Genomic DNA, 16,206 nt, shown 5'->3' on the forward strand with positions numbered 1-16,206 from the left:
AGAGTGGCAGGCAGGCTCGAGGTCAGGGCAGGCAGTATGGTCAGGCAGGCAGGTTCAGAGACAAGGCAGGCAGGGGTCAATACCAGGAGGACTAGCAAAAACAGAGAAAAGGAAAAAGCAGGAGCACGGAATAACACGCTGGTTGACTTGACAAAACAAGACGAACTGGCCACAGACAAACAGGGAACACAGGAGTAAATACCCAGGGACTACTGGGGAAAGCAGGTGACACCTGGAGGTGGGTGGAAACAATCACAAAGACAGGTGAAACAGATCAGGGCGTGACAGACAACAACCCTAACCACACAGTCAAGACAATGCAGGAGTGGCTTCGGGACAAGTCTCTGAATGTCTTTGAGTGGTCTAGCCAGAGCCAGGACTGGAACCCAATCGAACATCTCTGGAGAAACCTGAAAATAGCTGTGCATCGACGCTCCCCATCCAACCTGACAGAGCTTGAGAGGATCTGCAGAGAAGAATGGGAGAAATTCCCCAAATACAGGTGTGCCAAGCTTGTAGCATCATACCCAAGAAGACTTGAGGCTGTAATCGCTGACAAAGGTGCTTCAACAAAGTCCTGAGTAAAGGGTCTGAATACTTATGTGATATTTCAGTTTTGTGTTTTTTATAAATTAGCAAATATTTAAAAAATATATATGTTTTTGCTTCGTCATTATAGGTTATTGTGTGTAGATTGATGAGGGGGGGGAAATGATTTAATCCATTTTAGAAGAAGGTTGTAACCTAACAAAATGTGGGAAAAGATCAATGGGTCTGAATACTTTCTGAAGGCACTATGGGTCCAGAATGTGTGCATTAGTACTATGTTAAAACGTTTTGCTATTCAATTCTGTTCGATAATGTACTGTTATTAGGCCTATATATTTACAGCAGGTTTACTGTAGGATCTACCTATCGTTGACAAAGGATTTAGAAAACATCTAACCAATGGTGACTGCCCCGCTCCTCCAATTCCCACACACGGACACAGCACCGTGACCTGCCCCCCTAATATCCCCTGCAGGAAACACGGTGTCGGCCTCCTCCTTACTGACTGCTCCGCTCCTCCAATGCCTACACACGGACACAGCACCGGGACCTGCCCCCCTAATCCCCCCTGCAGGAAACACCGTGTCGGCCTCCTTCTTACTGACGCCCCGCTCCTCCAATGGGATCCTGTCTGGAACACCGCTGGCACCGTTTCACAGCTCAATTTGTCCCAGAGTCGACTATCTGCAGTTCGGAAAGTAAAACTCGACATAGTCGAAGCCATGGACCGCGAACACCCGAAAATGCCTTTTTAACTTTTGAAGATATTTAAGGTAAGTTGTTTTCACTTTTAAAACTATGTTCGCTTAAGTTATAAATTTAGACACAGAATAGGAATTGGTATGACTCCGTTAAGAAAAGGTTTCGTTCTGTAGCCTATCTAGGACTCAATACTAGTTTCAATATTTTCTACTACAACTAATGCAGGAGATGTCTTATGTTAAATGTTTAGATATGTCTGTAGATTTAATTTGATTGATTGCGAGAATAACTCATGTTTCAAACTCCAGCCGATCCACTATTATTGATGTTTCAGTAATGTTCAAATGGCTCCAATAAACAGCTAACAGCTAGTATTGATCCGTTTAAACTCAACTAAAGTTACAAAGAAAGATTGAAACTTTATTGAAAAAAGAGATTCCAAATACATTGTTGTTGTTTATCATAATTGAAAAACTTTAAAATAACTTTCATCAAAGCCAAAGTGTTTATAGATTCAATTTAAACGATTTAAAAATGTATATGTTAGATACACATTTTACACTAACCAATACTATAAAGAAATGCCTATGTATTCTTAGAAGTATTTATAAAATGTTGAAAAAAGTTGCCTGTTTTAAAAAAATGTGCTTCATCCAAAGAAGTGGTGCAACTTTTTACACTTGAGAATAGATCAGTATTTAGTCTGTCGATCTGTAGTCCGAATGCTGACCATGGTTCTCTGAGCTACATTACCGTTCAAAGGCTTGGGGTCATGAAAACATACATGAAATGAGTTGCAAAATCAATAGGAAATATAGTCAAGACATTGATAAGGTTATAAATAATGATTTTTAATTTAAATAATAATTAAGGCCTTCACACTTTTACTTTCATCAAAGGAATCGTCCATTTTGCAGCAATTACAGCCTTGCAGACCTTTGGCTTCTAGTTGTCAGTTTGTTGAGGTAATCTGAAGAGATTTCACCCCATGCTTCCTGAAGCACCTCCCACAAATTGGATTGGCTTGATGGGCACTTCTTACTTACCATATGGTCAAGCTGCCCCCACAACAGCTCAATAGGGTTGAGATCCGGTGACTGTGCTGGCCGCTCCATTATAGACAGAATACCAGCTGACTGCTTCTTCCCTAAATAGTTCTTGCATAGTTTGGAGCTGTGCTTTGGGTCATTGTCCTGTTGTAGGAGGCAGTTTGTGCTGTTCCGTGAAGGGAGTAGTACACATCGTTGTACGAGATCTTCAGTTTCTTGGAAATTTCTTGTGTGGAATAGCCTTCATTTCTCAGAACAAGAATAGATTGAAGAGTTTCAGAAGAAAGTTATTTGTTTTTGTCCATTTTGAGCCTGTAATTGAACCAACAAATGCTGATGCTGCAGATACTCAACTAGTCCTAAAGAAGGACAGTTTTATTGCTTCTTTAATCAGAACAATAGTTTTCAGCTGTGCTAACATAATTGTAAAAGGGTTTTCTAATGATCAATTAGCCTTTTATAAACTTGGATTAGTGGCAGGTAGCCTAATGGTTAGAGTGTTGGGCCAGTAACCGAAAGGTTGCTGGATTGAATCCCTGAGCTGACATGTGTCGTTCTGCCCCTGAACAAGGCAGTTAACCCACTGTTCCCTGGTAGGCCGTCATTGTAAATAAGAATTTGTTCTTAACTAACTTGCCTAGTTAAATAAAAAATACAATAAAATAAATACAAAAAATACAATTATCTAACACGACCTGCCATTGGAACACAGGAGTGACGGTTGATGATAATGGGCCTCTTTACGCCTATGTAAATTTACCATAAAAAATGTCTACACTGTATTTATGATCAATTTGATGTTATATTAATTGACCAAAAATATATTTTTTTCAAAAACAAGGACATTTCTAAGTGACCCCAAACGTTTGAATGGTGGTGTGTGTCTGAGTCATGTGTCTCTGAGCTGTGTATCTCTGAGCTGTGTATCTCTGAGCTGTGTATCTCTGAGCTGTGTATCTCTGAGCTGTGTGTCTCTGAGCTGTGTGTCTCTGAGCTGTGTGTCTCTGAGCTGTGTGTTTCTGAGCTGTGTGTCTCTGAGCTGTGTGTCTCTGAGCTGTGTGTCTCTGAGCTGTGTGTTTCTGAGCTGTGTCTCTCTGAGCTGTGTGTCTCTGAGCTGTGTGTCTCTTGAGCTGTGTGTCTCTGAGCTGTGTGTCTCTGAGCTGGGTGTCTCTGAGCTGGGTGTCTCTGAGCTGTGTCTCTGAGCTGTGTCTCTCTGAGCTGTGTGTCTCTGAGCTGGGTGTCTCTGAGCTGGGTGTCTCTGGGTGTCTCTGAGCTGGGTGTCTCTGAGCTGGGTGTGTCTGAGCTGGGTGTCTCTGAGCTGGGTGTTTCTGAGCCGGGTGTGTTCTGAGCCGGGTGTCTCTGAGCAGGGTGTCTCTGAGCTGTGTGTCTCTGAGCTGTGTGTCTCTGAGCTGGGTGTCTCTGAGCTGTGTGTCTCTGAGCTGGGTGTCTCTGAGCTGGGTGTTTCTCTGAGCTGTGTGTCTCTGAGCTGGGTGCCTCTGAGCAGCTGGGTGTCTCTGAGCTGTGTGTCTCTGAGCTGGGTGTCTCTGAGCTGGGTGTCTCTGAGCTGGGTGTCTCTGAGCTGGGTGTCTCTGAGCTGTCTCTGTGTCTCTGAGCTGTGTGTCTCTGAGCTGTGTGTCTCTGAGCTGTGTGTCTCTGAGCTGTGTGTCTCTGAGCTGTGTGTCTCTGAGCTGTGTGTCTCTGAGCTGGGTGTCTCTGAGCTGGGTGTCTCTGAGCTGGGTGTCTCTGAGCTGGGTGTCTCTGAGCTGTGTGTCTCTGAGCTGTGTGTCTCTGAGCTGTGTGTCTCTGAGCTGGGTGTCTCTGAGCTGAGCTGTGTGTCTCTGAGCTGTGTGTCTCTGAGCTGTGTGTCTCTGGGTGTCTCTGAGCTGTGTGTCTCTGAGCTGGGTGTCTCTGAGCTGTGTGTCTCTGAGCTGTGTGTCTCTGAGCTGTGTGTCTCTGAGCTGTGTGTTTCTGTCCATGGTTCTTCAGTCTTTTTCATTTCCTTTGTTCAGTCATAACTTCATCCAAATGTTGTCTCTTGATATCATGTTGATACACAACAAACACACACATGCATAAAGGGGAACATACAACCTCAGTGCCTGTGTGCGTAACCTTCGCGGTCCTACTTGGGATTGTACCGTTGTACCCCCATCCTGGGTATCATGTTGGAGTTGTGTCATGTTGGAGTTGTGTCATGTTGGAGTTGTGTCATGTTGGAGTTGTGTCATGATAGAGTTGTATTACGTTGGAGTTCTGTCATGATAGAGTTGTGTAATGATAGAGTTGTATTACGTTGGAGTTCTGTCATGATAGAGTTGTGTAATGATAGAGTTGTATTACGTTGGAGTTCTGTCATGATAGAGTTGTATTACGTTGGAGTTCTGTCATGATAGAGTTGTATTACGTTGGAGTTCTGTCATGATAGAGTTGTATTATGTTGGAGTTCTGTCATGATAGAGTTGTATTACGTTGGAGTTCTGTCATGATAGAGTTGTATTACGTTGGAGTTCTGTCATGATAGAGTTGTATTATGTTGGAGTTCTGTCATGATAGAGTTGTGTTATTGCCTGGTCTCTATACAGGCATTCAGAAAAACTAGACCAAAAGTCAACACCAAATCCACCATATATCAAATATGCTTAGATTGTGTTTGTCTGTCTATTTGAAATAGCTGAGATTTGGATCGTCTTCCTATATTAGTAGACAGCATAGAACATGCTCTAGGCCGACTGTAGGTATTTGGTTCTTGTTTGCTAAGCTACTAAGTAGAGAAAGTAGAGAAACATGTGTGGTGAGTGTTAGTATGCATACATTCGCTGTGTGGATCGTAATTGTAGATGCTGTCAAAATACACTAGCTGGTATGAAGTCTAATATCACTGTGGAAAAAATTTATATAGTGTTTGAACCCTCTGTGAGTAAAATAGAAAACAAAATTATATACTGTAAAGAGGAGGATGGCTCGGTCATTCCTCCAGTCTGCAGAAGAGAAGGATGGCTCGGTCATTCCTCCAGTCTACAGAAGAGAAGGATGGCTCGGTCATTCCTCCAGTCTGCAGAAGAGAAGGATGGCTCGGTCATATCTCCAGTCTGCAGAAGAGAAGGATGGCTCGGTCATTCCTCCAGTCTACAGAAGAGAAGGATGGCTCGGTCATTCCTCCAGTCTGCAGAAGAGAAGGATGGCTCGGTCATATCTCCAGTCTGCAGAAGAGAAGGATGGCTCGGTCATTCCTCCAGTCTGCAGAAGAGAAGGATGGCTCGGTCATTCCTCCAGTCTGCAGAAGAGAAGGATGGCTCGGTCATATCTCCAGTATGCAGAAGAGAAGGATGGCTCGGTCATTCCTCCTGTCTGCAGAAGAGAAGGATGGCTCTGCAGAAGAAAAGGATGGCTCGGTCATTCCTCCAGTCTGCAGAAGAGAAGGATGGCTCGGTCATATCTCCAGTCTGCAGAAGAGAAGGATGGCTCGGTCATATCTCCAGTCTGCAGAAGAGAAGGATGGCTCGGTCATTCCTCCAGTCTGCAGAAGAGAAGGATGGCTCGGTCATTCCTCCAGTCTGCAGAAGAGAAGGATGGCTCGGTCATATCTCCAGTCTGCAGAAGAGAAGGATGGCTCGGTCATTCCTCCAGTCTGCAGAAGAGAAGGATGGCTCGGTCATATCTCCAGTATGCAGAAGAGAAGGATGGCTCGGTCATTCCTCCTGTCTGCAGAAGAGAAGGATGGCTTGGTCATTCCTCCAGTCTGCAGAAGAGAAGGATGGCTCGGTCATATCTCCCAGTCTGCAGAAGAGAAGGATGGCTCGGTCATATCTCCAGTCTGCAGAAGAGAAGGATGGCTCGGTCATTCCTCCAGTCTGCAGAAGAGAAGGATGGCTCGGTCATTCCTCCAGTCTGCAGAAGAGAAGGATGGCTCGGTCATTCCTCCAGTCTGCAGAAAGAGAAGGATGGCTCGGTCATGGCTCCTCCAGTCTGCAGAAGAGAAGGATGGCTCGGTCATTCCTCCAGTCTGCAGAAGAGAAGGATGGCTCCAGTCATTCCTCCAGTCTGCAGAAGAGAGGATGGCTTGGTCATTCCTCCAGTCTGCAGAAGAGGAGGATGGCTCGGTCATTCCTCCAGTCTGCAGAAGAGAAGGATGGCTCGGTCTGCAGAAGAGAAGGATGGCTCCTCCAGTCTGCAGAAGAGGAGGATGGCTCGGTCATTCCTCCAGTCTGCTGAAGAGAAAGATGGCTTGGTCATTCCTCCAGTCTGCTGAAGAGAAGGATGGCTCGGTCATTCCTCCAGTCTGCAGAAGAGAAGGATGGCTCGGTCATTCCTCCAGTCTGCAGAAAAGGAGGCCTCACTCTAAATAAAGGAGTTCGAATGGAATGCTGACACTAACACATGTTTGCATCCCAAATGGCACCCTATTCGCTATAGTGCCAAATGGCCCATTGTAACAAGTAGTGCACTATACAGGGGATAGGGTGCCATTTGGGACTGAACATGGTAATAAGCTCCACTGTACATTCTCCATCACAACCATTTGAATTCAGAATGCTGACATGGAACCAGTGGCCTTCAGAACACTAACAGGACTGGAAACACTCAGAACATAGTTATCTGAGAAACACAGTTCCAACATGAAAGTGAGGAAGCTAGATGGAGACTTTGAATCGTATCTGAACTGGACATGAAATGGCAGGCTAGAGTTATAACTAACTGGTGGTTAGCATTGTTGGAGTCCATGGCTTTGTTTCCATACTGCTCTCGCCTCTCCTCTCCCTTCTTCTACTCTCCTCTCCCTTCTTCTACTCTCCTCTTCCTTCTTCTACTCTCCTCTCCCTTCTACTCTCCTCTCTTTTGCTATCTTCTCCTCTCCTCTCCCTTCTTCTACTCTCCTGTCTTTTCCTCTCATCTCCTCTCCTCTCCTCTTCTCCTCTCCCTCCCTACTTTCTATCTTTATAGTTGAGTCTCATCTCCTGCCAAATCTTAACTCCACATGATCTGTACACACTAATTTATGTGCTCTTTGAAGCTCAGAGAGAGAGAGAGAGGCAATGGGAGAGAGGCAGAGAGAGAGAGGGGCAAAGGGAGAGAGAGAGGGGCAAAGGGAGAGAGAGAGGGGCAAAGGGAGAGAGAGAGGGGAAAAGGGAGAGAGAGAGGCAGAGAGAGGCAGAGAGAGAGAGGGGCAAAGGGAGAGAGAGGGGCAAAGGGAGAGAGAGGGGAAAAGGGAGAGAGAGAGGGGCAAAGGGAGAGAGAGAGGGGAAAAGGGAGAGAGAGAGGCAGAGAGAGAGGCAGAGAGAGGGGGGGTGAGTGAGGCCTGCCCATGCTCAGAGAGACAGAGACTGGGGTCTGGTTTCAATAAAGGACTCTTTTGGCACAGAGGAACTGCATCACTTTCTACTTCACTATTCCGGGGTGGGTCCTCTTCAGACAGACAACTCTCCCAACACATCACGAGGTGGACATGTCGGAACGTCACCATTCAAATCCAAGTTTTGAAGGCAAAACCTTTGCAGTGGTTTTAGTAACGATAGTTGTTGCAAACTAGCCACTTGTGAAATGCACTCATTAAAAATAACCTCTGATCTCCATCTTGCTAGCTACTATTTAGTATTTTATTCAAGCGTATAGAGTTGTGACGTAGGCAGGGATGGTGTTCCTCTGTGCCAAAAAGAGTCCATAATTTTAACCAGACCCTAGTCAGTACTGTCGAGGGAGATGCAGAGAGAGAGAGAGATTCCGACTGACTCATTTCCAACATCAGTGCTGAGATAGGAGGGTAAGTGGACCAGAGTCTGAAAGGTTTAATGACTGTTGACTCACAGACTGTGTCGCAAATGGTACCCTATTCCTTATAGGCTCTGGTCAACAGTAGTACACTATGTAACCTCTGGTTGATATACACAGAACCAAGTGTAATGAGACAGTAAATATTAGCATTTTATACGAGTGGGTATAATGCCTAGTAAATAAAGGTTAAATAAAATAAAATAATCCTGGATGCTGATTGGATAAAACCGCTTTCCAGCCAGTGTCTGTCTGTTCCAAAAGTTACCACCGGCTAAAGCTATGAGGTTAAAATGCTTGTTCCCTTGGTCTCATCAGCCCAGCCAGACAATTTATAAACTTGTAAAACTGTAAAAAGCATCTAGACATTATCTCCCCTTTCTTTTAAACTAGCATTTGGTTTTCAACAGTGGACATTTGTATAAACCTTGCTGTCTGTCCCTCTGACTTTTCCAACATTGTTTTAAGTTCATATTGAAATTCGATCTCCGACTGTACCATTTGTAAATAAGAATTTGTTTTTAACTGACTTGCCTAGTTAAATAAAGGTTGCATTTCAGAAGAATAAAGAGTAATGAACGTGTCGGGAGTCGGGACGAGACATACAGGCAGCTTTTCTCAACCAGTTGAAATCATGAATCAGTATCATTTTTATGGATCTATATACAAATAAATGTCAATAGAAACCAGGTCAAAGCAAACCAAGTGCAGCTAGTTTACAGTCTTTCAGCTCCCGTGTGAAGTGACTGTGTTCGCTGTAGTGTTAGCTGTGTTGTTAGCTGTAGTGTTAGCTGTAGTGTTGGCTGTAGTGTTAGCTGTAGTGTTAGCTGTAGTGTTAGCTGTAGTGTTGGCTGTGTTGTTAGCTGTGTTGTTAGCTGTAGTGTTAGCTGTGTTGTTGGCTGTGTTGTTAGCTGTAGTGTTAGCTGTGTTGTTGGCTGTGTTGTTGACTGTGTTGTTGGCTAGCTCCTCTGAACAACAGTGTCCTGAGGAGTGAGCACATGTTCAATGCCAGGCGAAATAGTGCCTCATTAGCTAGTTACAAAAATACTTGGGTCACGACTGGGTCCATAGATACAGAACAAAAACACCTAATGACTGGGTCGAGTCTCTGGCGACCAAACCGATTGAACGTACGACTAGCCGACTTTGGAAACAACCCTCAATTTGTATCGGAACTACATCTTGTGGAAGGATGAAATAGTATGAATAAATTAATACAAATAACGTTTTTAATGAAAATATGTCAATCATCATTTGAATATGTTGGTAACCCATTGTATAAAAGTGATAATACCCTGGAAGCCAATACACTACCATATACTACCATACACTACTATATACTACTACAATACACTACTATATACTACAATACACTACTATATACTAATACAATACACTACCATATACTACAATACACTACTATATACTACTAATGCCCTGGAAGCCAATATCACTTTTAAATAGGAAATGACTGGACGAGTCTAGCAGCAAGTTCACTGCTTCTCTGTGTGAGTCACAGTTAGAGGAGACAGGCCTGGGTCAAGGATCAAATGCATGTCTCAAAACAGCCACATTACTATGGCCTACAACACACTACTATATACTACTGTATACTACTACACACTACTATATACTAATATATACTACTAAACACTACTATATACTACTACACACTGCTATATACTACTACACACTACTATATACTACTACACACTACTATATACTACTAATACTACACACTACTATATACTACTACACACTGCTACACACTACAACACACTACTATATACTACTACACATTGCTACACAATACTATATACTACTATATACTACTACACACTAGTATATACTACTACACACTGCTACACACTACAACACACTATACTAATACACACTGCTATATACTACCACACACTACTATATATTACTACACACTGCAATATACACCAAACACTAGTGTATACTACTACACACTGCTATATACTACAACACACTACTATATACTACTACACACGGCAATATATTTCCACACACTACTATATATTACTACACACTGCTATATACTACCACACACTACTGTATACTACTACACACTGCTATATACTACTACACATTGCTACACACTGCTACACACTGCTACACACTACGATATACTACTATATACTACTACACACTGATTCACACTGCTACACACTACTATATACTACTATATACTACAATACACTACTACACACTACGATATACTACTATATACTACAATACACAACTATTTACTACTACACACTACTATATACTACAACACACTAGTGTATACTACTACGCACTGCTATATTATATACTACTACACATTGCTACACACAATACACTACTACACACTATATACTACTACATACTACTACACACTGATTCACAGTGCTACACACGACTAAATACTACTACACACTACTATATACTACTACACACTACTATATACTACAATACACTACTATATACCACTATACACTACTATGGCCTACAACACACTAATATATATTACTACACACTACTATATACTACAATACACTACTATATACTACTACACACTACTACACACTACTATATACTACTACACACTAATATATACTACAACACACTACTATATACGACAGTACACTACTATATACTACAATACACTACCATATACAACAATACACTACTATATACTACTAAAATACACTACTATATACTACTACAAACACTGCTATATACTACAACACACTACTATATACTACTACACACTACTATATACTACAATACACTACTATATACTACTACACACTAATATATACTACAACACACTACTATATACGACAGTACACTACTATATACTACAATACACTACAATATACAACAATACACTACTATATACTACTACAATACACTACTATATACTACAATACACTACTATATACTACTACAATACACTACTATATACTACAACACACTAGTGTATACTACTACACACTGCTATATGCTACTACACATTGCTACACACTACTACACACTACAATATACTACTATATACTACAATACACTACTACACACTATATACTACTATATATTACTACACACTGATTCACAGTGCTACACACGACTAAATACTACTACACACTATTATATACTACTACACACTGCTACACACTACTACACATTGCTACACACTACAACACACGATTATATACTACTACACACTGCTATATACTATTACAAACACTGCTATATACTACAACACACTACTATATACTACAATACACTACTATATACTACAATACACTACTATTAACTACAACACACTACTATATGCTACAATACACTACTATATACTACAACACACTACTATATACTACAACACACTACTATATACTACTACACACTATTACACGCTGCTACACACTACTATTTACTACTATGGCCTACAACACACTACTATATACTACTATATACTACAACACACTGCTACACACTACCATATACTACTACACACTGCTACACACTACAACACACTACTATATACTACTACACACTGCCATATACTACCACACACTACTATATATTACTACACACTGCTATATACTACAACGCACTAGTGTATACTACTACACACTGCTTTATACTACTACACATTGCTACACACTACGATATACTACTATATACTACTACACACTGATTCACACTGTTACACACTACTATATACTACTATATACTACAATACACTACTACACACTACTATATACTACTACACACTACTATATACTACTACACACTACTATATACTACTACACACTACTATATACTACTACACACTGCTACACACTACTACACACTGCTACACACTACAACACATTACTATATACTACTACACACGGCTATATATTTCCACACACTACTATATATTACTACACACTACTGTATACTACTACACACTGCTATATACTACTACACATTGCTACACACTGCTACACACTACGATATACTACTATATACTACTACATACTACAATACACTACTACACACTACTATATACTACTATATACTACTACACACTGATTCACACTGCTACACACTACTATATACTACTATATACTACTATATACTACAATACACTACTACACACTACTATATACTACTATATACTACTACACACTGATTCACACTGCTACACACTACTATATACTACTATATACTACAATACACTACTACACACTATGATATACTACTATATACTACTACACACTGATTCACACTGCTACACACTACGTCACCCTGGTGGTCTTGGTGGGGTGATTATTAATGGACATTGGTACCACTGAACAGTGGCTGGTAAACAAGATCTCCCTTGTAAAGAGGTCTTTAACCAACAGGACTTCATGGATAAATACAGGTTAAATACAAATAGATCCAAACAAGTGATTTAGATATTGACTTGATCACTAATGTAATGATAGCAATCTCCATGTTTCTATCATGTTTCTATCACGCTGAACAGGTAGCTTTTTATTTGTAGTGTTGTATAGTCCAGATGACTGTGGTGTGGAAGTGAAGGTTCTGTGTTACTGCTGCTATAACCAACATGGTTCAGGATGACATCACTATGGTACAAGTCTGGAATATCAGAATGAAAAGAGGTGTGCATTCCAAATGGCCCCCTATTTCCTATTTAGTGCACTGCCCTTGGTCAAATGTAGTGCACTATATATGGCAAAAGTGTTCCATTTGGGACATAACGAGCATGAACAGATACATATCAACCTCATTTCGTCTGTCTGTCAAACTTTGTTTGTTGTCTTCATGGAAAATGAACTGCAAGTTGTATCTCTCTGAAAGAGAAATGGCTTGTATCATTTATCATAGCTGTAGCTCATGTCTGATTTGGCACTGTAAGTAGCTGATATAAATGCTTGGAAAAGTGACCAAGATTATTCTTTAGAAGGTTGTTTGAGCTCTGAGCTCATGGGGCCCTGTACCGTGGTGATGGGCAGGTAGTTGGACATGCATCATCTGCCCTGTACCGTGGTGATGGGCAGGTAGTTGGACATGCATCATCTGCCCTGTACTGTGGTGATGGGCAGGTAGTTGGACATGCATCATATGGCCTGTACCGTGGTGATGGGTAGGTAGTTGGACATGCATCATCTGCCCTGTACCGTGGTGATGGGCAGGTAGTTGGACATGCATCATCTGCCCTGTACCGTGGTGATGGGCAGGTAGTTGGACATGCATCATATGGCCTGTACCGTGGAGATGGGCAGGTAGTTGGACATGCATCATATGGCCTGTACCGTGGTGATGGGCAGGTAGTTGGACATGCATTATATGGCCTGTACCGTGGTGATGGGCAGGTAGTTGGACATGCATCATCTGCCCTGTACCGTGGAGATGGGCAGGTAGTTGGACATGCATCATATGGCCTGTACCGTGGTGATGGGCAGGTAGTTGGACATGCATCATATGGCCTGTCACCGTGGTGATGGGCAGGTAGTTGGACATGCATCATATGGCCTGTACCGGGCAGGTGGTGATGGGCAGGTAGTTGGACATGCATCATCTGCCCTGTACCGTGGTGATGGGCAGGTAGTTGCATCATCTGCCCTGTACCGTGGTGATGGGCATTGGACATGCATCATCTGCCCTGTACCGTGGTGATGGGCAGGTAGTTGGACATGCATCATATGGCCTGTACCGTGGTGATGTTGGACATGCATCATATGGCCTGTAGTGGTTGGGCAGGTAGTTGGACATGCATCATATGGCCTGTACCGTGGTGATGGGCATCATATGGCCTGTAGTTGGGGCACATGCATCATATGGCCTGTACCGTGGTGATGGGCAGGTAGTTGGCATCAAGTGGTGATGGGCAGGTAGTTGGACATGCATCATATGGCCTGTACCGTGGTGATGGGCAGGTAGTTGGACATGCATCATATGGCCTGTACCGTGGTGATGGGCAGGTAGTTGGACATGCATCATATGGCCTGTACCGTGGTGATGGGCAGGTAGTTGGACATGCATCATACCGTGGCCTAGTTGGACATGCATCATATGGCCTGGTGATGGGCAGGTAGTTGGACATGCATCATATGGCCTGTACCGTGGTGATGGGCAGGTAGTTGGACATGCATCATAGTTGGCCTCATCTGTGGGCAGGTACCGTGGTGATGGGCAGGTAGTTGGACATGCATCATATGGCCTGTACCGTGGTGATGGGCAGGTAGTTGGACATGCATCATATGGCCTGTACCGTGGTGATGGGCAGGTAGTTGGACATGCATCATATGGCCTGTACCGTGGTGATGGGCAGGTAGTTGGACATGCATCATCTGCCCTGTACCGTGGTGATGGGCAGGTAGTTGGACATGCATCATCTGCCCTGTACTGTGGTGATGGGCAGGTAGTTGGACATGCATCATCTGCCCTGTACTGTGGAGATGGGCAGGTAGTTAGACATGCATCATCTGCCCTGTACCGTGGAGATGGGCAGGTAGTTAGACATGCATCATACGCCCTGTACTGTGGTCAACCAAGCACAAACTGTACTCAGTACTGAAGCTGCTATATCATGATGAAGCCAGGATGTTTGCTTAAGGAGAAGCGTGCTGGTGTGCATTGTGTGTGTGTGTGCTCGCGCATGCATGCGCATGTGTGTCACCCACGCTTTCATCTGATAAGACGTCCAGTCTCTGGTTTGGCTCTCCTCTATCCAGTCTCTGGTTTGGCTCTCCTCTGTCCAGTCTCTGGTTTGGCTCTCCTCTGTCCAGTCTCTGGTTTGGCTCTCCTCTGGTGATGGGCCAGTCTCTGGTTTGGCCAGTCTCTGGTTTGGCCCTCCTCTGTCCAGTCTCTGGTTTGGCTCTCCTCTGTCCAGTCTCTGGTTTGGCTCTCCTCTGTCCAGTCTCTGGTTTGGCTCTCCTCTGTCCAGTCTCTGGTTTGGCTCTCCTCTGTCCAGTCTCTGGTTTGGCTCTCCTCTGTCCAGTCTCTGGTTTGGCTCTCCACTATCCAGTCTCTGGTTTGGCCCTCCACTATCCAGTCTCTCTGGTTTGGCCCTCCACTATCCAGTCTCTGGTTTGGCTCTCCTCTGTCCGGTCTCTGGTTTGGCTCTCCTCTGTCCAGTCTCTGGTTTGGCTCTCCTCTGTCCAGTCTCTGGTTTGGCCCTCCCAGTCTCCTCTGTCCAGTCTCTGGTTTGGCTCTCCTCTGTCCAGTCTCTGGTTTGGCTCTCCTCTGTCCAGTCTCTGGTTTGGCCCTCCTCTGTCCAGTCTCTGGTTTGGCTCTCCTCTGTCCAGTCTCTGGTTTGGCTCTCCTCTGTCCAGTCTCTGGTTTGGCTCTCCTCTGTCCAGTCTCTGGTTTGGCTCTCCTCTGTCCAGTCTCTGGTTTGGCTCTCTGGTTTGGCTCTCCTCTGTCCAGTCTCTGGTTTGGCTCTCCTCTGTCCAGTCTCTGGTTTGGCTCTCTGTCCAGTCTCTGTCCAGTCTCTGGTTTGGCTCTCATCTGTCCAGTCTCTGGTTTGGCTCTCATCTGTCCAGTCTCTGGTTTGGCCCTCCTCTATCCAGTCTCTGGTTTGGTTCTCCTCTGTCCAGTCTCTGGTTTGGCTCTCCTCTGTCCAGTCTCTGGTTTGGCCCTCCTCTATCCAGTCTCTGGTTTGGTTCTCCTCTGTCCAGTCTCTGGTTTGGTTCTCCTCTATCCAGTCTCTGGTTTGGCTCTCCTCTGTCCAGTCTCTGGTTTGGCCCTCCTCTATCCAGTCTCTGGTTTGGTTCTCCAGTCTCTGGTTTGGCTATCCAGTCTCTGGTTTGGCCCTCCTCTGTCCAGTCTCTGGTTTGGCTCTCCTCTGTCCAGTCTCTGGTTTGGTTCCTCTGTCCAGTCTCTGGTTTGGCTATCCAGTCTCTGGTTTGGCTCTCCTCTGTCCAGTCTCTGGTTTGGCCCTCCTCTATCCAGTCTCTGGTTTGGTTCTCCTCTATCCAGTCTCTGGTTTGGCCCTCCTCTATCCAGTCTCTGGTTTGGCCCTCCTCTGTCCAGTCTCTGGTTTGGTTCTCCTCTGTCCAGTCTCTGGTTTGGTTCTCCTCTGTCCAGTCTCTGGTTTGGCTCTCCTCTGTCCAGTCTCTGGTTTGGCCCTCCT

The 16,206-nt window shown here is 43.9% G+C and overlaps 1 protein-coding gene across 1 annotated transcript in view; it reads left to right on the forward strand.

Annotated features, from left to right (window-relative positions):
- Positions 1–1,186: 1,186 nt before the first annotated feature.
- The window catches only part of il11ra (interleukin 11 receptor, alpha), a 129,184-nt gene continuing 114,164 nt past the window's right edge, over positions 1,187–16,206 (forward strand). The window contains exon 1 of the mRNA XM_042327940.1: positions 1,187–1,322. The gene's annotated coding sequence lies outside the window, so the exon portion shown is untranslated. The remainder of the gene's footprint in view (positions 1,323–16,206) is intronic.

Source organism: Oncorhynchus tshawytscha, linkage group LG09, assembly GCF_018296145.1.
Source record: "Oncorhynchus tshawytscha isolate Ot180627B linkage group LG09, Otsh_v2.0, whole genome shotgun sequence".
Lineage (NCBI taxonomy): Eukaryota > Metazoa > Chordata > Actinopteri > Salmoniformes > Salmonidae > Oncorhynchus > Oncorhynchus tshawytscha.